This window comes from Pseudophryne corroboree, chromosome 11 (genome assembly GCF_028390025.1).
Source record: "Pseudophryne corroboree isolate aPseCor3 chromosome 11, aPseCor3.hap2, whole genome shotgun sequence".
Classification (NCBI taxonomy): Eukaryota; Metazoa; Chordata; class Amphibia; order Anura; family Myobatrachidae; genus Pseudophryne; species Pseudophryne corroboree.
Genome location: NC_086454.1, coordinates 267,335,325 through 267,359,362, shown reverse-complemented (window position 1 = coordinate 267,359,362; position 24,038 = coordinate 267,335,325). Strand labels below are relative to the sequence as shown.

General features: G+C 45.2%; 1 protein-coding gene and 1 long non-coding RNA gene across 7 annotated transcripts in view; one reads left to right on the top strand and one right to left on the bottom strand.

Annotated features, from left to right (window-relative positions):
* Positions 1-24,038, top strand: part of WWOX (WW domain containing oxidoreductase) — a 1,758,901-nt gene that overhangs the window by 1,309,908 nt on the left and 424,955 nt on the right. The gene's annotated exons all lie outside the window — the stretch shown is intronic.
* On the bottom strand, positions 67-22,401 carry LOC134970158 (uncharacterized). 2 transcript variants are annotated; one of them, XR_010189700.1, is made up of 3 exons: positions 22,226-22,401; positions 11,788-11,891; positions 67-564 (listed from the first exon to the last, which is right to left on the bottom strand). It is a non-coding gene; the product is annotated as an uncharacterized LOC134970158 (long non-coding RNA). The 2 variants fall into 2 exon arrangements; XR_010189701.1 differs by having other exon boundaries at positions 11,788-11,878.

Here is a 24,038-nt window from a genome sequence, read left to right as displayed (position 1 = left end):
GACACTGATTAAAACTTTTTCATACTAGCTGAAGCATGCAAATTGATAATTGGGTGGGACCTACTGTTTCCGATACTTCTGGCATTTATTCCGATACTTCTGGCATTTACTTTAACACGAACAAAAGACATTGCTAATAACTCAATTTAATTTAAAATATATTAATGCTGTTTGTTTTCTGTGTTTAATACTAAACTCTTATCAAAGAAAATGTCCTGGAGTCAAGAGAATCCTATTTGGCAGAAAGAATGGTATAAATACACAAACAACTTCATATCAAAAGAGGAAGAAAAAAAAAGAAAGAAAGAAAGAAATCAAAGTACAAATTAGGCTGTTCCGTTGCTGGTACAGAGCCGTGGGTGGCTGGGTCACGCTTTTGTTATCCATGTTGCTCTTTGCATGACGAGGCACAAAACTTTGGGTGGGCTTCTGGGGTGACTGATTAATCTTTAATTGGCATACAAAATAATCAGGGAGTAACCACGATCAACAGAGAGATGTGGTTTGCATGCACTTATCTGCTGTCACCTTCTGAATCCTCTCCCATCCCCGCCGCTGCCGCCGCTGTGGAGGGTAACAGAGCTTGGAGTGAATGTTTTTGTAGGATTGTAGTGTATTAGGGTCTCCTAAATTTTCACTTTAACCATTTATGTTCAAATCTAAATTAATTAAAAAACAAATCAGATTACTTACAGATTATAATTATTCTTTAATAATTAAAGAAGATCTACTAATAATCAGTAAATAAAAGTAAACACCCCTCCCCTGAGTTCCGTGAGCATGGCCCATTTAGGACAAAATATACACTTGTGCAGTAAATACAGGTTAGATATTGTACTGTGTGTTATGTTGTGTTAAGCTGGGTACACACCATCCAAGGATTGCGATGCGATGTAACAAACATTGCACTGCCGTTCCACAGTGCAATGTGTCGTAACATGCTGCATTTATCTACACATCGTTGGCTGTTGGAATCGCCCCATTGGACGTGCAGCACATCCAATGGGATGATTCAATGACTGACAGCCGGGAACAGCGTATCGGGGGTACACACTATACAATATATCATTCCGATCTGCGTGGGAACGATATATTGGACAATAGATTGTATAGTGTTTATCCAGTTTTGCCATCAGTAATTCTAGGAATGATAATTATATGAGCGCATCTATAAGGTGCACCTGGTGCTCTTTACCCACACGCGCTCTGCCCATTGCATACATGGAATCCTGTTGCAACTCCTTGTATGTGAGAGATGAGTGGTGGGCTTGCTGTTTGCACATGTCCGCTACATACCAAAAGGAGATAATCAAACTGGATACATTTGGGATGTGAGCCAGGGGCTACTTCACTTAACACACTGTGTCACTTAGCCCCCTGCTACTTGTAGTTTAAGCACACTCTCTTCCAGAACGCAGAACGCGGTCTCATTCCCTGCACATTTTCTGCCTCTCTCTGCTCCATTACACACTTGATTCAGTGCAAAGCATAGATGTCACTCCGTGTAAGTACTGAGATACAATTCTCTCCATCCTCTTTCTTTCTTTGATATTTTGGTTACATGTAATGCAAAAATATATTTACATTTACTGTAAATTGCCACGTGCTGCAAGTGTGTCTGTCCCTGTGACCGCATACTAGAATGTCATAGTGTTCTGATATACTACTCACATGGTAAAGATCCATGAAACCTACCGCATAATGCCACTTCGCTGAAGTGATAGAATTGCTTTTATACTAGAGATGAGCAGGTTCGGTTCGCCAAAAACCGAACCCTACCGAACTCCACGTGTCAAACACAGTTCCGAGCCCGGCTCGGTTATTACCGTCAGACTCGGAAAACCCGAACGAGGCAAAACGTCATCATCCCGCTGTCGGATTCTCTCGGGATTCAGATTCCATATAAAGAGCCGCGCGTCGCCGCCATTTTCACTCGGGCATTGTAGAGAGTACAGAGAGGACGTGGCTACGTTCTCTCAGTGTCAGTTCTCAGTATCAGTGCTCATTGTCTTGTGCTGCTCAGTAATACTAATACTAGACAAGTACAGTGTCTTGTGCTGCATCTTGCTGCTGTAGGGTGCTGTGGTAGTAGTGTCCTGTGACTGTGCATTGGTCATCATCATTCCAGTCACAGTGGTATCTGGGGGGTGACAATTCCAGAGTGCTTTTGTGCTGCTCAGTAATACTAATACTAATACTAGTACAGTGTCTTGTGCTGCTCAGTGTCAGTTCTCAGTAGTATCATCAGTGCTCAGTATCACTGCTCAGTAGTATCATCAGTGCTCAGTATCACTGCTCAGTGTCTTGTGCTGCTCAGTATCACTGCTCAGTAGTATCATCAGTGCTCAGTATCACTGCTCAGTAGTATCATCAGTGCTCAGTATCACTGGTCAGTGCTCAGTGTCTTGTGCTGCATCGTGCTGCTCAGTGTCAGTTCTCAGTATCACTGCTCAGTAGTATCATCAGTGCTCAGTATCACTGCTCAGTAGTATCATCAGTGCTCAGAATCACTGGTCAGTGCTCAGTGTCTTGTGCTGCTCAGTGTCAGTTCTCAGTATCACTGCTCAGTAGTATCATCAGTGCTTAGTATCACTGGTCAGTGCTCAGTGTCTTGTGCTGCTCAGTGTCAGTTCTCAGTATCACTGCTCAGTAGTATCATCATAAATTTAAGCAAAAGATCTTATAATCTTTTTGTAAAGAGATTCAAGTCCAGTTGGAGTCTCTGTGATAGCAGTCCCCAAGGGAGAGGCTAGGGAACTCAGGATGTTTGTGGACATCAAAACTGCATACTGGCAGGCTCCGGTCTGGCCTCCATTTCCGGCATACAGACAGTTTTGCTGTATGGAACTGTTTCCACCAGTCCCAGATATGAATTGCATCATGTGCTGTTTGGGGAGTATTTTCTTGAAGTGCCATCCTGCCTGACACTGCAGTACCACTCCTAGATGGGCCAGGTGTTTGTGTCGGCCACTTGTGTTGCTTAGCTTAGTCATACAGCGACCTTGGTGCGCCTCTTTTTTTCCTTGCATCATGTGCTGTTTGGGGACTATTTTTTTGAAGTGCCATCCTAGCAGACACTGCAGTGCCACTCCTAGGTGGGCCAGATGTTTGTGCTGCACACTTGTGTCGCTTAGCTTAGTCATAGAGCTACCTCATTGCCCTCTTACTTCTTGGTACATATGGGACAGCTACTTCTTGGCATGATGTGCTGTTTGGGGACTATTTTATTAAAAGTGCCATCCTGTCTGACACTTCCGTATATGTCCAGTGGTTATAATTATTATTATCATCCTTTATTTATATGGTGCCACAAGGGTTCCACAATGCCCAATTACAGAGTACATAAACAAATAATCAAACAGGAAAACAGCAACTTACAGTTGATGACAGTATAGGACAAGTACAGGGTAAATAAACATAGCTACATCAGCAGATGACACTGGAATAAGTATCAGGTGGCAGAAGGCAGCTGGATTTGGTGCAGTTGAAGATTATTAAATTAAGAAAGAATAAGCACATGAGGGAAGAAGGCCCTGCTCGTGAGAGCTTACATTCTAAAGGGGAGGGGTAGACAGACAGAGGTGACACAGATGGGGTACATAAAGAGCGTAGAACAGAGGGTTAGGAGGATATTTGGCTGGGTTTGGTGAAGAAGTGTGTCTTGAGAGCCCGTTTGAAGTTTTGTAGAGAGGTGGAGAGTCTGAGGGGGAGAGATAGGGAATTCCAGAGAAGTGGTGCAGCACGTGAAAAATCTTGGAGGTAGGAGTGGGAGGAAGTAATCCGTAGGCAGGAGAGTCGGCGTGCATTAGCAGAGCGAAGAGGACGCGTGGGAGTGTAAAGGGAGATAAGGTCAGAGATGTAGATGGGAGAGGAGTGGGTGAGGGCTTTGTAAGCGAGTGTGAGAAGCTTGAAATGGATTTTGAAAGGGAAGGGGAGCCAGTGAAGGTCTAGTAAGAGAGGAGAGGTGGACGTAGTGCGTTTGGTGAGGAAGATGAGCCGGGCAGCAGCATTGAGGATAGATTGGAGTGGAGAGAGGTATTTGTCAGGAATGCCAGTCAGGAGGAGATTACAGTAGTCCAGTCTGGAGATGACCAGTGAGTGGATAAGAGTCTTAGTAGTATCCTGGGTCAGAAAGGGTCTGATCCTGGAAATATTTTTTAGATGAAAACGGCAGGTTTGTGAGAGGTGCTGAATGTGTGGTTTGAAGGAGAGGAAGGAGTCGAGGATTACTCCAAGACAGCGCACTTGGGGGCTAGAGGAGATAGTAGTGCCATCAATAGATAATGAGATTGTAGTAGGTGAGGTTATGCGGGAGGGAGGGAAGATGATCAGCTCGGTCTTAGACATGTTATGTTTAAGAAAGCGCTGGGACATCCAGGAAGAGTTAGCAGAGAGACAGTTGGAGATACGAGTGAGGAGAGCAGGGGAGAGGTCTGGAGAGGAAAGATAGATTTGGGTGTCATCAGCATAGAGATGATATTGGAAACCAAAAGAACTAATGAGCTTACCTAGTGAGGACGTATAGAGAGAGAAGAGAAGAGGACCAAGGACAGAACCATGGGGTACCCCTACAGTTAGTGGAAGTGAGGGGGAGGTGGAGTCATGAGAGGAGACAGAGAATGAACGGTCAGAAAGGTAGGAGGACAGCCAAGAGAGGGCAGTGTCACGCAGACCAATGGAGTGAAGGATTTGCAGTAGGAGAGGATGGTCCACAGTGTCAAAAGCAGCAGAGAGATCAAGTAGAATAAGTAGAGAGTAGTGTCCCTTAGATTTAGCAGCATGGAGGTCATTGCATACTTTTGTAAGGGCAGTTTCAGTGGAGTGGAGAGGACGGAAGCCAGACTGAAATGGGTCAAGCAGTGAGTGTGAGGAAAGAAAGGAAGTAAGGCGGTTGTAGACAATACGCTCAAGGAGTTTGGAGGCAAAAGGGAGGAGAGAGATGGGTCGGTAGTTGAAGAGAGTGTTTGGATCAAGGGTAGGTTTTTTTAAGAGTAGGAGAGATGAGTGCATGCTTGAAGGAAGAGGGGACAGTGCCTGATGAGAGGGAGAGATTGAGAAGGTGGGGAACAAGCAGAAGGAGAGAGGTAGCGGAGGAGGCGGGAGGGGATAGGGTCAAGTGGGGAGGTGGTGAGGGGACAGGAACGAATGAGGGCCATGACTTCCTCTCCAGATGCATGGGAGAAAGATGTCAGAGTAGGTGCGAGGGATGGGGAGGGTTGGTAAGGGATGGGAGAAGGCTGGTTACTGATGGACTGGTGTGATGTGATGTCCTGACGTATGGAGTCAATTTTGGATGTGAAGTAAGTGGCAAAGTCAAGAGCAGAGAGTGAGGAAGGGAGACAAGGTGGAGGTGGGCAGAGGAGTGAGTTGAGAGTGGCAAAGAGGCGCCGGGGGTTAGAAGACTGGGAGGAGATGAGGTTCTTGAAATATGACTGTTTAGCAAGAGAAAGGGCAGCACTGAAGGATGAGAGCATAAGTTTGAAATGGAGGAAGTCTGCCTTAGAGCGTGATTTCCTCCAGTGTCGCTCAGCAGTACGTGAACATTTTTGCAGATATCTGGTGCATTTGGTGTGCCAGGGTTGAGGTGTTAATTTGCGAGGGTGAATAGTGGTTGGTGGAGCAACAGAGTCAAGAGCAGAAGTAAGGGATGCATTGTATTTGGAAGTGGCTTGTTCAGGGCATGAGAGAGAGAATAGGAGAGAGAAGTGAGTCAAAAAAGTAGGAAAGAAATGTGGTGTCAATAGCTTCAATGTTACGCTTAGTGATGGTAGCCTTAGGAGGTAGAGATGGGGAAGTCGAGAGAGATAGGTTAAAGGAGAGCAGGTGGTGGTCAGAGAGGGGAAATGGGGAGTTGGAAAAATCAGAAATATCACAGCGGTGAGTGAAGACCAGATCCAGTGAGCTTCCATTCACATGGGAGAGACCAAGTGAAGAGGTGAGGTTAAGGAGTTTAGAGGCAGGGGATTGTGTGGGGATGTCAATAGGGATGTTGAAATCGCCTAGGATAATGGAGGGAATGTCAGAAGAGAGGAAGTGAGGAAGCCAGGAAGCAAAGTTGTCGATGAATTTGGAAGCAGTGCCAGGGGGGTGGTAAATGACAGCTACTCTAAGATGGACTGGTTGGAAGAGGCGTATGGCATGGACCTCAAATGTAGAGAATGTAAGGGACGGTTCTGGTGGTATGAGTTTGTAGGAGTAACTAGAAGGTAAAATGACCACAACACCACCCCCATGGCGACCCCCAGGTCGGGGTGTGTGTGTGTGAATGTGAGGCCCCCAGCAGAGAGAGCAGCAGGAGAAGTAGTGTCAGAGGGCGTAATCCAAGTTTCAGTAATGGCTAGTAGGTGTAGGGAGTTGGAAATGAAAAGGTCATGAGTGGGGACCAGTTTGTTACAAACAGATCTGGCATTCCAGAGGGCACAGGATAGGGGGTATGAGTTTGTGGGAGAGATGTGAATGAGAACATCAGGGTTGCTGTAACGATGAGGTGAGATTAACTTTGAGGGCAGGGATGATGAGAGAGTAGTGATGGTACGCATGCCTGAGCTAGGAGGGGAAACTGCAGGAGGTGACAGGGAAGGAAGATAGGGAGCAGGGCTGAGTTGTGGGGTAGCAGGACCATGGGGCAGAGGTGAATGAAAGTGGGGTAACAGGAAAACTGCCATTTGATATAATTCCTGTGATACTGGCTTGTAATTCTAGTGATTTTGTCATTTTCTTCCAGTGATTTGGTCCAATAAATAACACCATTGATTAGAACGAATAATTCCTGTGATATTGAGGTGTTTGTGTCGCTTAGCTTAGCCATCCAGCGACCACAGTGCACCTCTTTTTCTCTTTACTTTGCATCATGTGCTGTTTGGGGACTATTTTTTTAAAAGTGCCATCCTGTCTGACACTTCCATATATGTCCAGTGGTACTGCCATTTGATATAATTCCCAACATTACTGCCATTTAATTCCAGTGATTTTGTCATTTTCTTCCAGTGATTTGGACCAATAATACCATTGATTAGAACGAATCATTCCTGTGATACTGGCTTTTAATTCTAGTGATTTTGTAATTTTCTTCCAGTGATTTGGACCAATAATTCCATTGAGTATAACGAATAATTCCAGTGATAATGCCTTATAATTCACATGATACTGGAGTCTAATTCTAGATGGGCCAGGTGTTTGTGTCGCTTAGCTTAGCCATCCAGCGACCGTGGTGCACTTCTATTTTTCTGTGCTGTTTGGGGACTATTTTTTTAAGTGCCATCCTGACACTGCAGTGCCACTCCTAGATGGCCCAGGCAGGGCCGTAACTACCTGTGTGCCAGTGGTGAATTGCCCACAGCGCAACTGACTGTGAGCGCACCATCTGGCAGCACCACACGGCACCCGAACGGCCGCTCTCTCTCTAGCCACTCACGATCAGTCCCCGGAGACAGCCACTGCAGCGCTGCCCTGTATGTAGTGTGCGCTCAGCTCCTGCTGCTAAGCGCACCCACTATACATATACCGCAGCTAGGCCGCCGCCGCCAGCTTTACCTTCTCCCAGTCCCCAGATCAGATGCTCCGCCCCCTATGCAGCGACTCCAGGGACTCGACCAGCCCCAGCTGACTCCCACAGTGTGCTCGGCCTCAGCCCTCTCTCATGCTGGCAGTGTACAGCAGAGGAGCCTGAAGACGGAGGAGCTGACAGGAGGATTCGGTGGACGGTGGCCAGGAGCGGGGACAGGTGAGGAGACCAGCGGGGATGGGGAGGAGATGAGAGGAGGAGCAAAGACAGGAGCCGGCAAAAGTGAGGAGCGGGCTGGCTACATACGTGCACGCACATAAAATCCCCCTGCCACTGCTGCCACAGATGACAGTTTTTTGGGGGTTTTTACACGGAGGGGCTAGGCTGCTCTCCACTGACTGCACTGGGTTAGTGTCCCACATGCGGGGTGGGGTATGTTTTGCAGATCATGCAGAGTGCATATGTAATAACATGCTGGCCAGGTCACCACTCGCTGTCTTCCCCAGGGCTGCCCGGGGAAGACAGCGAGTGGTGACCTGGCCAGCATGTTATTAAATATGCACTCTGCATGATCTGCAAAACACCCCCCACCCCGCATGTGGGACACTAACCCAGTGCAGTCAGTGGAGAGCAGCTTAGCCCCTCCGTGTAAAGGATGGCTGCAGCTGCTGCATTCCAGTCAGTGGGGTCACTGCATAAAAAGGGGTCTCTGCTGCCTAATGTGTAGAAAGGGGGACTCTGCCTATCTAATGTGTAAAAAGGGTGACTCTCCTGCTGTAATGTGTAAAAAAGGGGGACTTTCCTGCTGTAATGTGCAAAAAATGGGGACTCTGCATGCCGCAATGTATAAAAAAGGTGGACTGTGCCTGCCGTTATGTGTAAAAAGGGGACTCTGTCTGCCATAATGTGTAAAAAACGGGGACTCTCCTGCTGTAATGTGTAAAAATAAAGCGGGACTCTCCTGCTGTAATGTGTAAAAAAAGGGGGACTTTCCTGCTGTAATGTGTAAAAAAGGGGGACTCTCCTGCTGTAATGTGCAAAAAAAGGGGACTCTGCATGCAGTAATGTATGAAAAAGGGGGACTGTGCCTGCCGTTATGTGTAAAAAGGGGACTCTACCTGCCATAATGTGTAAAAAATGGGGACTCTCCTGCTGTAATGTGTAAAAAAGGGGGACTCTGCCTAATGTGTAAAAAGGGGGACCCTGCCTGCCATAATGTGTAAAAAGGGGGACATTGCCTGCCATAATGTGTGATAGGGACTCTACCTGCTGTACTGTGTAAAAGGGTCTTTACCTGGCGTAATGTGTGTAAGTGGTGCTACTGTGCGGCGTAATTTCAATAATGGAGACATTTTTTACAGCGTATTATGAATTGGTATTATTTTGTGGCCATGCCCCTTCCCCATGAAGACACGCCCCTATATTTTTGGAGCACTGGCCCTGTTTTATATATATGTGTGTGTGTGGGGGGGGGGTTGTGGGGGAGATGGGACGCCGATGTTGTTTCTTTCACACAGCGCCAAAATGTCTAGTTACGGCACTGGGGCCAGGTGTTTGTGCCGGCCACTTGGGTCGCTTAGCTTAGTCATCCAGCGACCTCGGTGAAAATTTTAGGACTAAAAATAATATTATGAGGTGTTCAGAATAGACTGGAAATGAGTGGAAATTATTGTTATTGAGGTTAATAATACTATAGGATCAAAATTACCCCCAAATTCTATGATTTTAGCTGTTTTTGTGTTTTTTTCAAAAATCACCCATATCCAAAACCCGAAAGGGTGGTTTTGCAAAAACGCGTCCGAATCCAAAACACGACCGCGGACCCGAATCCAAAACCAAAACACGAAAAATGCCCGCTGTACATCTCTATTATATATACTCGTTAACCACACTCTGCTGGAACTTCCGGGAGATGACAAGTTGCGGGAAGCTCTCGCAGACTTCGGAAAAGGTAGATCATCCTCCTGGATCCCTTCAACTTCCCCAAGTGGGGCAGCTGGGGGCTTCATGATGCGTGTGTGGTTGTGTAGTGGATTTTTGGACGCGCCCCTTAAGCCCACTGCAAAATGATGCAAACAAGACATTACCCAGCTGGGCATTAAATATACACTATACTTACACTATTGAAATACATGATATACAAGATATATATTCCAACAAAGCACAGTATATTAGGGGTTGGGGCCATGTTACCTGCGGTCAGCATCTCGACGCTGGGATCCCGGCCACAGAATGCCGGTGGTGGTGGGGGCGAGCGCAACAAAGCCCCTTGCGGGCTCACTGTGCTCACCACGATGCAGGCTTGATGGCGAGCTGCGCTCGCCACAGGTTCTATTCCCACTCTAGTGGTGTCGTGGACACCTATGAGTAGGAATAGTCCCTGCTGGTCGGCATGCTGACTGTTGGGATTTTCAGGGTTCGGGATGTGGTGGTCGGTATTGTGGCTTGCTGGTCACATGACTACATCCCTATACGAGTGCCTTCTCTGGTCTTGTATGTATTTGTGATTATCCGTTTTTTTTTACGTTGCTGTGGACCTGGGCATGAACTTGGCTAGGTGTGCGTTCTTATGTATCCAAGGTGATAAAGTACCAACCAATCAGCAATGTCCGTAATACCTCTTTCAGACAGAGCTTCAACTCTCACCCGTGTCCGATACAGAATACAGGGCTTTAAATGTACTTACCTTTTCCCATTGGTGCTGGGACCCTGATTATTTCTGTGTTGTCGCTGTTCACACAGGACGCTTAGAGTTGATATAATCTAAAAGCGCTTCTGAGCCCACCAATTAGCAGCCTTTTAGCCTTGATCCAGGTCATGCCTGTCACACTGTAGCTGACCCAGGTTATAACCCTGGTCATGACGCGGGCAGTGGACCCTCGGATGCACGGCCCAGATTGACCCTTTCACACAGAGCTGGGACTCGGGTTGTGCCGGCTTGCAGCTCAGTACGAAAGGGGTATTAGAAGCTCTTCACTTTCTCTCTCCCCCTTAATGTTTAATTGCAGCCATACAGTATGTACACTTACTGTGGTGATATGAAATTAGATGGATCACCGCGTTCAGTCTTTCTTTTCTAAATATACCTGAAAGATGGGAATATAGGAGTGGATGATAATGCTCCGCACACAGGAGACCTCCGGTCAGTTGTAATCCTACTGAAGGACACTGCAGCTATACTTTATGAAACACCTCTTATAGAAATACTGTAGACCATGTGTTAGAGTAATTGGGAACAGTTTGCGTATGACATAGTGACCAATAGGCATCCGAGCATCGTTGCATTGGCCAAATTGGTGCCTCTAATAAATGTATATATGACTGATGTAACTGTAAAGGAATTTTCTTATTAAAGCTGATAATATTGTGAAGGATAAAACCTTAGGAAATGCACATCCCTTGCTAAACCAGTTACTGTATTTAACTTTTGTATAGCTTTGCTGTATTTCCGATATTTCCTTCTAAGCAGCGATGTAGTCCATATTTGATAAATGTCCCTTCTGTAGTTTCCAAATACTGTAGGTTTTTAAGATCTGTCTTTAATGCTGGGTACACGTTTGCCGATATATCATCTATACAATCGGTGAACGTTTTTTTGCGTAAACCATCAGCCAAGGTGTCCACATCATTCACAGATATATTGTGTCGGCCGTGCAGCATGGCAGATGCAAGATATCTTTAAGACATATCATGCGCATCTGACTGTGTGTTTGGGCGACAGACCGATCTATATGCTGGCCGCAGGAACCGTTGACAATGACGTCACGACTGGTTCCAATGGCCGGACGATTGATAAGTGTGTATGCTGTGCAGCATACTTACCAAATTGGTCTATCTGTGAGTTGGATAAGTGTGTATTCCACAGAAGAATCCGGAATCTCTTTTTTGTTTCATCATTGGACACAAGCTGAGTACAATTCCTTCTCTGCTGGCTCATAAGCTTTAGCTGATTTGTAATTTTTATTTGCCAGAAATACATCTGCATTGGCCATTCCTCCCACCTGTCATGATTTGGTCTTGGCTGTCCTGAACTGCAGACCCCTAGAGGGGTAGGGCTTGCACAAAATGGGTGGCGTTTCATTCCAAAGTGGACATTTTGTGTAGGATCTAGGCAGGGTTTGGGCAGATTAGAGACTTATTTTGTTTCGATTCTTCATGCCTCAGTTTTGGACATCTGCATTAGCCCTGGACACCCCCTTAGCGATATCTACCTCCCAGCATTTCAGAGGAAGAGGAGCAGGTGCCCACAGAAGGAGGGTGAAGTAATTGATAAAGATACTTACTGGATGGAAACGCGTTGAATTCATCTGGTATTATTTCACTGCTTTCCATTCACCTTCGTCTGATGAGTAGATTTCCATTAGATCCCTGTCTCTATGGAAAGAAACTATATGAAGATATTATTTGGGAACTGTTAAGAAGAACTTATTATTTAATTGTTAGCTCCTGTTGTATTGCATTTATTTTATGGTTTTGAACTGAGCATACCATACAGATGCGCCTGCATGCAACCTTAGCTCAATTTGCGGCAAATAGCCCTGTGTGATGCGCTGCAGACTTTGCAACTTAGCTGAGTCGTGTCCTGCCAAAGACTTTTTCATCAATACCTCCCCTTTGCTATTTAAATACAGACCTCAAGATGGGGATATTAGGGTGGGGCGGGAGGCTGTACGGCACACCCTAATTTTGTACATAAGAGATGCTACCTTGTTTAAACTTGTAGTGCTACACAGAAAAAAAAATGCAGGTGCAACCTCTAAGCGGGTGGTCTTCAGTTTGCCGGCTGTCGGGATCCCGGCGCACAGTATACCGGCGACGAAATCCCGACAGCCGGCATACCGACACTTATTCTCTGTACGCGCACCACCGTGCCCGCAATGTGGTGAGCGCAGCGAGCCCGCAAGGGGCTCATTTGCGCTCGCCATGCTGTCAGTATGCTGGCGGTCGGAATTCCGGTACCGGCATGCTGGTCGCCGGGAACTCGGCCGCCGGCATACCATACTACACCCCTCTAAGCACTAAGAACACTGGTAATCAGAACAATTTTAATAAACTGTACAATTTAACATGAAGTAAAATGAGGTTCTCAGCAGAATTTTGGCCCAAAAATATGGGCCCACCTACCACAACCAGGTGACCTCATCAGATTTAAAATGTGCAGAGGAATTTAGATTTGATTAGGGGTGTGTACAAACTCTAATCTAAATTGCAGTGTAAAAAGAAAATAAAAAAATATAAATACATAAAACATATTTTTCTTAAACTAATTAAAGAATGTTTAATCTATTTATTTTTATTAATTTGTCAGTTTTGTTATGTGACAGTGGCACTGGAAACCCTATCAGACCACTGGGCATATTTGATTTCAGCCTTATACGAGACCAGCATCACTTTGCTGAAGTTTTGGTGGTAAATTCTGGCAACAGTAATACCCCTTTCACATCGCACAAATAACCCGGTACCGACACGGCATATTGCCGTGTCGAACCGGGTCAGTGTGCGATGTGAAAGCACACTGGCCGATTTAGCGGGTCGCCTGACCCGGTAAATCAACCCGGTAAAAAAGAAGGGTTTTACCCGGGTTGATTACCGGGTCAGGTGCGGTGTGAATGGGAGCCGTGTCGATGCGACACGGTTCCCATTCACAAGATAGGGAGAGGCGGCGCTGGAGATGAGCTCATCTCCCGACGCCGCCTCCACCCCCGCCCTGCTGCTGCTGCGCGCTCCGTTGTTATGGCAACCGACCCGGTATATTGCCGGGTCGGAAAGCCAGCAGCGGAGTGCAAATGCCGGATCCCACCCGGTAAGTACACGTTTGTCTTACCGGGTAGGATCCGGCATTTGCAGTCTGAATGCAGCATAAATGTTCTTTACTATGGGCTGCATTTGGTAAATAGACCTCTTTCTTGCATCTCTCATATAAGGCAAATCGAGAACAAAGACTTAAAAAGGAAATAATGTAACCTATATTATACATACCACTAACATATATTTTTATATTTAAAAAACTGCCCAAGTTGATTTATGAGTCCTTTTAAGAATGCAAGGCATATTTGCTACAGTTTCCTATGGGATCAAAGGACTAGTTTTTTTTATTAATAAATAAAGAATAATTCTTGTTCCTATTCCCTTCTCTTTGCAAATGTGAGCCCTGAGCAGGCATCCCCTTCCCGTGCACAGATAACAGCCCTTATTACAGAACCAAAGAGCACAGCTTCTGTTGATGGAAACTCATAATGAGTAATTAAGCTACTTTACAGGAGTCAGGCTTGTCACATTGTGAAATGGATCCTCTCTCTCCCTGGTGGATGCAGCTGAGGAATGGCAAGGTGATAAAGGGAGGAATAACACAATTGCTTCACAAAGATCTTTTTCATGTACTGCGGCTTCCAGGACTCTCCACAGGGCCCAATTTAGAAGGTTTTTTTCTCCCTTTCTCTCCCTTCTTTTCTTGTCGTACAATGCGCAGCCCAACAGCACATATTTACTTTCTACATAAATGTCAGTGCAGAGGTTCCAGAGCTATTGTCAATGTGAACCTGGCCTCTTTGTCTACTTAATGTAAAATATGTGACTGTACTGGACGATTCACTGTTAAAGAACTCTGGGAGACTGATTTGCTAGGCAGTGCTGTGCTCAGGAAGTGCACACTAGAGTCTTCAGGTCCCCATATTAAACGTGATGCTGACTCCCTACTGGTGTGGTTCATAGGGTCGACCACACTTAGGTGGACAGTCACCAGGTCGACCACTATTGGTCGAAAGTGACTAAGTCGGCACCTAAAATAGGTCGATGAGCATTAGGTCAACATGAGTTTTTTGTGTTTGTATGGTTTTGTTTTTTTTTCATTTTTTTGGGTGTTGTTTTCTTCGCTTGGCATGCTTTTGGCAAGGTTACCGTTCCCAATCGTAGTCCACGTGAATCAGAAAGTATGAAAAAGTTCAAAAAATGAAGAAAATTGTGAAAAACTCATGTCGAACGTTTGTAATGTCAACCTAGAAACCATGTTGACCAATAGTAGTCGACCTAATGACTGTCGACCCAAGTGTGGTCGATCTAGAGACCGGATACCCTCCCTACAAGGCTGTATGTACACTTATGTAGACCTCGGCATGATGGAACCTATGGGGGAGAGCTATCAAACCTTCAACAGAAGACAAGTTGAGTTGTGGAGCAACCAATCAGGTTTTAGCAATCATTTTATAGGATAAACTAGATTAATGATAGTTAGAATCTGATTGGTTGCCAATGCTGACACCTTCACTTTTCTCTTTAGAAGATCTAATAAATCTCTCCCTATATTTCAGTTATCACAGACTGATATCCAACCTTTTCTGGCAATGCCACCTCAGGAGTGGTGCCCACTTCTATCCCAATCACATCACATGGTACACATTACAAATATACTATAGCATGCCTTCCAACATTTGGAGGCAGCAACTTCGGAATGGGGCATAGGGCGCTACAAAGTCCTTCCCTTGCACACATCTGATACTGAGACACCCGCTTTTAGCGCCTGTGGCGCTGTAATAATACTGGTTGCTGCATCCTGAGACATCACCATCGGCAGCACCATCAGAGCTTACACCTGCCCTATGGTAGGTGCAGCCTTCCCATCTGACTGTGGCCTCCTAATGACAGCACTGTGCACCTAGGAACACAATGGCTTGCAGTGACACACCCGCGCCACTCCCAGAACACATCCACTGAATGGACCATATTTGCATGCACTATTAGCCACCTTCCAGTCACTGCCCAGTAACACCTATCACTGTTCCACAACATTTCTGCTGCCCTCTGATACGATCACAACAGTACCTTTGTGCATACGCTCTTTGTAATGCAGGCACCGCACCATGAGGTTTTCAGAACTTTTTGCTCATATGCTAACAATCGCACAACTACCTGACCCGCGGTATTGCGTGCAGATTGCTTGCAAGCCAGAACCAGGCCCTAAGTTTTGCTTTAAGCCGCATGCTGGGACAGAGAGACCGTCTCATAAAATCCAGACTGTCCCATCAAATTCAGGGTGGTATGCACGTCTATAGGGCACATGTCAAGTCCTCATTCTTTGTGTAAATTGTGCTCTTTTGTTATGAGGTTGCACCACAAATGCTTATACGTAAGTTGCTTACACCTCCTTGCACTAGGAGAGACAGAACTTTTCTAGGGATGGGGCAGGTAATCATAGGGCAGGTACAGTGGGTATGAATCATAGGGTCGACCCTAATCAGGTCGACAGTCTTTAGGTTGACCACTATTGGTCGACATGTGACAGGTTAACATGGTCAAAATGTCGACACTGGGAAAAGGTCAACAGGGACATACGGTTGGCATGACAAATGGTCGGCGCAAGAGGTCGACACTTTTTTCTTTCTTTCATGTTTATTGTTTCATTTTCACCCCAATTAGTGCACTGCGTCCCCTCGCATGGCTCGCTTCACTCGCAATGCTTTGGACAAGGTGCCTCGCTCCGCTACTGCTGCTCTCCACACAAGTTACTATTCTCAGTCATAGTCCACGTGGATGGTAAAGTATGAAAAAGTTGAAAAAAAGCTGTGTTGACCATATGCGTGTCAACCACTTGCACCTGTCGACATTTTGTACCTATCGACCATAAGCACTGTTGTCTTTTACATGTAGACTTAATGATCATGTTGACCCTTTGACCCTGTCGGCCTAATGCATGTTGACCATTAGTGATTGACCTAATTAAGGTCGTCCAATCATCCGGATACCGGTACAGTAAGGGCCTGTTCACATAATTGTGTGTAATGTAGACCTGTAAGGTTTATCTTTTGCTGGCACTGAGAGGCTGGTGTAGCAAGATGTGTAAATAATGATAGTGGTGATATTGACCAGCAGCATCGACTAGACACTACCGATTAGGAATGGATATCTACCATCGATGTTTAGCAAATAGCAATGGTTTGCTATTCATGGCGGATTTCCAGTGATGATGTGACAATGTTTTTTCCCGATAATGCCACTTAGCCATGCCCTTATGTTGTCTGCCCCTTTCTCTGATTAGCCCACCAATTTCACGTGTCTGCACTTATGGGTTCAAACTATTAATGGCACCATCGATATAAATCACTGATGGTGAACCATTGGACATCCATTCCTACTACTGGTTGCTGATGTCTGGATGATGATTTAATAGTTCTGGGTCTCTTTTACTTGTTGCAATAGTTGCAACAAGGCTCAGGGCTGGGCTTCTTTCCCCTGTGACGAAGCTTCTCACAAGGGGGCCCATTGCTTATTGTGAGCTTCCCCTCCTTATACACAGCCATGGTGGGAGCTAAAATGGTGACCTCAAGGGGAAACGTGGCACTTTTAACGCTGTCTCGGCTAACACCTCCCTCAGTGATGAGCCAGATGGTCTGCTGCAGCCTCCCTCAATGTGAGAGGCTCACACATCTCTTCCTCTGGTGTGGATCATTGGGTCGACAGTAACTAGGTCGACCACTATTGGTCGACAGTGACTAGGTCGACGCCTGAAATAGGTCAATGCCGTCATTAGGTCGACATGGAAAAGGTTGACATGAAAAAAAATTGGTGTTGTTTTTTTCGTAAAGTGACCGGGAACCCCAATTAGTGCACCGTGTCCCCTCACATGGCTCGCTTCACTCACCATGCTTCAGGTAGGTTGCTATTCCCAAACATAGTCCACGTGGCTCGTAAAGTATGAAAAAGTAAAAAAAAAAAATGTTTTAAAAATTGTAAGAAAAACTCATGTCGACATTTCATGCATCGACCTTTGACATGTCGACCTAATGACCATGTCAACCTAATGCATGTTGACCAATAGTGGTTGACCTAATGAGTGTCGACCTCAGTGTTGTCGTCCTAAAGACCGGATACCCTCTTCCTCTATTCCCGCCAGTGGCTCGCGGCCGGGTGTAGCGGACCAGCCTGGCAATGCTGCCAGGAGCTACAGCTGTTTAAAATGTTGAGAGTTTTGTTAATACAAGTTAGTGTAGTTAAATAATAACAACTTTAATTCTAATGGTGTCAGGGATGTCATAGCTTCATTTACTTTAATGTCAACGTTTTCAGAACACTGTGCAGATAATTTGTGCACGCGAGAAGTAATAACATGTCATTATGCAATTGTATCAACACGGTAAAGGTTTTATACCGATATGACAAGCTCCAAGGCTCCGCATTGTCACTTTCTTCGGGCTGCACTTATTCACTTGCCGTTACTTCTTTTTTCCTCTTCCCCCTTATGCAGATAATTTAAATCTGACGCTGGCATACAGCAATTAACTTCTGAAGTGAGGCCTGAGCTTTCTAAATAGACCTGTCACCGTACAGCGTTCCCTCTCTGCGCTGGAATACATGTGCGCACACATAACACAGCTCAGGCAATTAAACATCAAAACTCTTGGTGATTCAGTCTCTTTTCAGTTCACTAGAAGACTTACAGTATGTGAGTTCATTTTCATATTGTGTGTCTGTGTCTATGTGTCTTTAGACATGCACTGACAGATTCCCACAGTGAAAAGACCGGCGTTATCAATTATATGGTTAGCTGTGCATTGCATTGAATGCCGAACGGCTCCTGAGAACCTCTGACAGAGGGGAGAGAATAGAGATAGGAAGAGAATAATTTTGGAGATTTTTTTTTTTCTTTTTGCTGCTTTTGAATACAGAATCCGTTCAACTAATAAAAAAGAGCATCACAATTGAGAAGAATTATTTCCGGAAGCTGACAAGTGGCATTTAACCTTCTACAGATTTTTTTTTAAATGTTGCAACCAAGTACTGTACCTGTTTGATATTGGTTACGCTGATCGCAGCGTTCATCTGTAATAATATTTTACTTCCATAGAGTTAGTTTAGAGAGGACAAGCTTGGTGTAGTGCCGTCTGGACAGGTCCCCTGCACTTTAGCTGGCCTATGCAACTGAACCCACTGACATTAGCTCCAACTTAATTGGGTTGCTGTTCGATTTACAGAATTTCAACTGATTTGGAGAATAGTTACTATTGTGCCACTATGAGGCCACTGTCTGATGGATCGGACTATGAGGAGAGTTAAGGGAGGGCACTGATGGGAGAAATGTGTGCTGAGCGATTTTAACACAGACCGCTCAGCACACATCTCTCCCCCCGTTCAGCACAGCGCGATGTGCTGAGCGGGGGGGGGGGGGGGGGGGGGGCGCTCACTTCACACAACGGTGTCAGATTGCTTAGATTTTAAACACTGATCTCTCCGTGTGTACCCCCCCTTTACAGTATGGCTTCTGATTGCAGGTTCTTGATCTTAGGTGGGTGGGGAACACAAATACATGTCTTATTCACACTCCATTGCAAGTGGCTGTACACTGCTTAAAGGGCATGGTAGCAATCTTGGGAGCATAGCTGCACCTCATAGGCGTATTTATAATTGGTGCAGGGTGTTCGGTGCACATGAACCCGTGGGTCGGGGAGGGGGGCACATCACACACCGTGCACCCAGAGTACTTACCCTGTGCTGGCAAACTTGTCCCTCCTCCTCCTCCATGGTGCAGTCTTCACAGTGACATCTTCCCGAATGTGCCAGAGTGTTTTCTCACTTATGTGCATGTGCTATCTTGCCAAATATCACTGGGAAGATGGCCCTGCGGAGGAGGAGGGACCCACTTGCCAGCACAAGGTAAAATGGGACCTGGGAGGCAGGCAATATTATATTTTCAGACATATAATTTCGGTAGCGTCTAGATTCTCTTTGCGCTAAGGACCTTTCCCATAACCCCCTGGGTCCATGTCACAATCTATTTGGAATAGTAAAGTGTGGCGAGCGAAGCGAGACACCGAGCCCGATGCGTGGCGAGCGTCCAATGCTGCATAGAGAAATAAATTTGCCCCAAACGATCGGAGAACGAAGGAGACATTTACATGCTGTAAGGGCGGAAGTGCTTTCCTGCCCTCTCGTTTTGTCACGCCCAGGTCCTTAGCACGAAGGCAACATAGACACAACCATATAATTTCTGGCAAGTGCCAAATTGCCAGTCCAAGCCTGCTTATTGACTTCACTGAATAGTCAACACCCACCAGATGACATCACAGGTACGGGATTTAAGTTGTTAAATCACTGTCAGGGCTTTAAAATAAAAAAAATTAAATAAATGCAGTATTGTTCTACCTCCACGGAGGCCACCGGGGCTGTATCAGTGCTTAAAGGGAGTGCCACAACTTATGTATATATTTGTTTTGTTATGGTTTCAAGTTTGTCTGCATAGAAAATATATTTCTCTCTCTCTCTCTGGTGATAAGTTTAATATAAAGGTTTTATAATACAGGTTAGGTATCCCTTATCCAAAATGTCTGGGAACAGAAGTATTTTGGATATCAGATTTTTCCGTATTTTGGAATAATTGCATACTGTAATGAGATATCATGGCGATGGAACCCAAATCTAAGCACAGAATGCATTTATGTTTCATATACATCTTATACACACAGCCTGAAGGTAGTTTTAGCCAATATTTGTAATAAATTTGTTCATTAAACATAGTTTGTGTACATTGAGCCATCAGAAAACAAAGGTTTCACCATCTCTGTCTCACTCAAAAAATTCCGTATTTTAGAATATTTGGATATGGGATACTCAACCTGTAATAACAATTAAAAATACACCGTCATAGACACAGTCTATAACATATATATCTGTATGTATGCTCTACACCACAGATTCTCAAACTCTGTCCTCAGGACCCCGCACAGTGCATGTTTTGCAGGTCTCCTCACAGAATCACAAGTGAAATAATTAGCTCCACCTGTGGACCTTTTAAAATGTGTGTGAGTAATTAATACACCTGTGCACCTGCTGCGTTACCTGCAAAGCATGCACTGTGTGGGGTCCTGAGGACAGAGTTTGAGAACCTGTGCTCTACACCATAGGTCTGCAAACTCGGTCCTCATTACCCCACACAGTGCATGTTTTGCAGGTCTCCTCACAGAATCACAAGTGAAATAATTAACTCCACCTGCGGACCTTTTAAAATGTGTCTGTGAGTAATTAATGCACCTTTGCACCTGCTGGGTTACCTGCAAAACATGCACTGTGTGGGGTAATGAGGACCGAGTTTGCAGACCTATGCTCCACACTAGTGTTTCTCAAACTCGGTCCTCAAGGCACACTAACCAGCCCAGGTTTTAGTGATATCCATGCTTGTGCACAGAGGGTTAAATTAAAATAACTGAGGTACTAATTAAGTCACCTGTGTTCAGGTATGGATATCCTTAAAATCTGGACTGTTTGTATGCCTTAAGGAACGTTGTTGGGAAACCCTTCTCTGCACCCTTGCAACCTTGAGCCTCACTTTCTCCCATGTTAAGAAGCCACCTATGCAAATTATTGTGTAGGAGTGTTTTAAAGCCCAACTCTAAATATGCTGCGCTATAAAAGAAACCGTTTATAATAACAAATATAAAAAATAATAATATGCAGTGGTGGATCACGAGATGGGTCTGCAGCGCAGTCCAGAGATCAAATAGAGGAGCCACACCAACTGCCAGTGAATCAGTTTGTGATGACAGTTGTTGGCAGTTGGTGTGGCTCTCCTGTTTGAATTTTGGATGGTGCTGCAGCCCCACCTCAGGAGCCGTCACTGATATTATGCAATGGTAGGTTACTATTCTGTATAATGCTTTATCCAAAGTTATTGCATGGTAAAATTAGCCAAATACTTTGCCATTCTTTATGGCAGTTCGGCCTCTAGGTGACATTCTCCTAAGTCACCTTTTTAACATGGCAACTACTATCCATGAGCAGGGTCGGACTGGCCCACAGGGGAAGAGGGGGATTTCTCGGTGGGCCCCACTGCCTATGGGCCCTCCTCCACCTCTAGGGATCTATCCTAGTGCACTGGATTTATGCATTATACATGTTACATTATACTTCACACGAATATGGTTTATTATATATTTATCAAGGGGCACAGAACATGTACTCTGTACTGGTTAGCCAAACCTCTGTGGTGGCTGGCCACGCCCCCACTGGAGCCTGGCCATACCCTTAAAGCATGGGCCCTATTACAGCATTCCCCCAGTGGGCCCTTCATGCCCCAGTCTGACACTGTCCATGAGAATATTTTTACAGATTTATTTTTTTATTTTTTTTGCATAAAATATAACTTATAATATAAGGATTATTTCCCATCTATTTATGGGTGATCAGAATAACTGACTTTGCCATTTTATTTATAAATCTGAGAGGAAATCTTCAGAATTTTCATTATCCATGTTTGAGTCCAGCTCTACCTCCTGGTATGAGGAGAACCGCAGTGTGCAGTTGAATTCAATATTCTTTTCATTAGTTTAGCCATTGTATCAGCTCTTGGATTGAGTTCCATTCTTTTAAGTATTCCAAACACATTATCTCCAGTCTTTGGGTCTCCAAGTCTAGGTGGAAAGGATCCAAGTGTCAAATAAACCTGAGGCTAAAGCTCAGTGTATTTTCTTATCAAAGCAATGTGCGCCGCTACCTACTGTATGTTTCAGATCTCCTTTCCTTGATATCAAAGGCATTCCTCAGTGTAGCCACAGGACAGACTGTCCTACAGTCTGCAGTTCTTTCTCGCTGTACTCATTGACCCTTTAAGCTTGAAGGATGCTCTACAAGACCATCTGGTTCTGTGATGTAAGTGAACTTGCCATCATGATAATTACCTGTCACTAAATAACTACTTAATTATTATTGCTAAGTTTCTCAGCAACACCAACCACTTACCTTGAGTAGAGTATTTGTCTGCAGCAAAGTCAAGTGTTTGGATACAGCTAGCCTCATTCAAACATGGCGTTCCACGCATCTGAAAAAGACGTCCAGCTCATCCCCATGAGTTGGCATGCTAATTAATTTGGATTCTTAGGAGTGGTTTGAAATATGGGACAATGCTGCCTCTAGCTCCATCTGCGTCAAAATTAAAGAAAACATTTACAAGCTTTTATACCGGTGGTACTACATACCCTCCCGACTGAAGACCATGTTTCCAGACACCTCGGATGGGTGTTAGAGAGGATGCTCAGAAGAAGGCACCTTCCTACACATATGGTGGACTTGTCCACAAATCTCGGCAATATGGCGAGAGGTAATCACGCTCCTCTAGCACCTATTCGGCGTTCCCATCCCTTCCGACCCTAAGCTTTTCCTACTTCCTCTTACCCTTCCCACCCTCTCTAGACACCAAAATATACTACTGCGACATATCTCTGCAGCCATGACGTGCCAAATAGCTATAGATTGGAAAAAGCCTACACCTTCACCTATGCAGTCAATCTTGTCGCGGATTTGGTATATCCATAAAATGGAATATATGACTAGTTTAATTAACCATTCCTCTAAGTCATTTGATAAAGTCTGGGGCCCCTGGCTGACCACTCAGAATGCCCCATCCTCGTTTCATAGCTGATTTGCTGATCTGGCTTTATTGTTGTAACCTCTACCCACAGTCCTTCCCAACTGTTGTACACTTTTTTCTTTTCTGCTATTCTTTTTCTTACTCTTTCTCTCTCATCCCTTTTTTCCACTTTTGATTCTCTTTTTTCTCATTTTGCCTCTGCCTTTGAGAAGGCACACAATGTTTACTTTCCTCTTCACAAAATTGGGTCGCTCTCGTGTCAATGTATGTTTACAGCAGATGCATCCATTTCAGCCTACATTTTGATATTCAAATGTTGTTGCTATCTGTATGATGTGTATTTTCATGACCTGCCTAATAAATAGTTCTGTAAAAAAAAAAAGACGTCCAGCTCTGATCGACTTTACATACACTAATTATTTGATGGTACATTTTTACGCTACATCTGAAAAGTAGGTTTGTACAACAATGATATTATGGGTAAGCAAATACAGTACCCAACAATATTTTATGCACTGTCCCAGACAGAACAGACACAGCATAGAGGAATTTCAATATTATAATTTTTTTCACATATAGATGTCCCTATGTAAAATGTACTTTATTATAAAATGAGCAGGTTCTGTTAAAATTTAACCAAGAGTAAAGAGTGGGGTGCTGTTACCGGGATATGTCCAGGATCCCGGCAGTCGAAAATCCTGGTGCCGGAATCCGGACAAACGGCTAGGAGAACGGCGCCGGAATCCTGACATCAGTCCAAATGCTGATGCCGGAATACCGACATCAGTCCAAACACTGATGCTAGAATCCCGACATCAGTCCAAACGCTGATGCCGGAATCCCAAACGGTCCAAACGCTGATGCTGGAATCCCGACATCCCAAACATTAGTATGATCGGCACTGTTAGGGTTAGGCCGCAGGAAGGAGTTAGGTTTAGGCACCACCAGGAAGGGTTAGGGTTAGGCTGGGGGGAAGGGAGGGCTAGGGTTAGGATGCAGGGTGGGGGTTAGGTTTAGGCACCAACGGGGAGGGTTAGCCAGCAGGGTAGGGGGGGAAGGTTAGGGTTAGGCTGAGGGGAGGGGAGGGGGTGAGGGTAAGTATACTTATCCAACCCCTGGCGGAATTCTCTCCATTGGGATGTCGCTGCCGGTCTACTGAGCGCAAGGATCGCAAATTCCGGGATC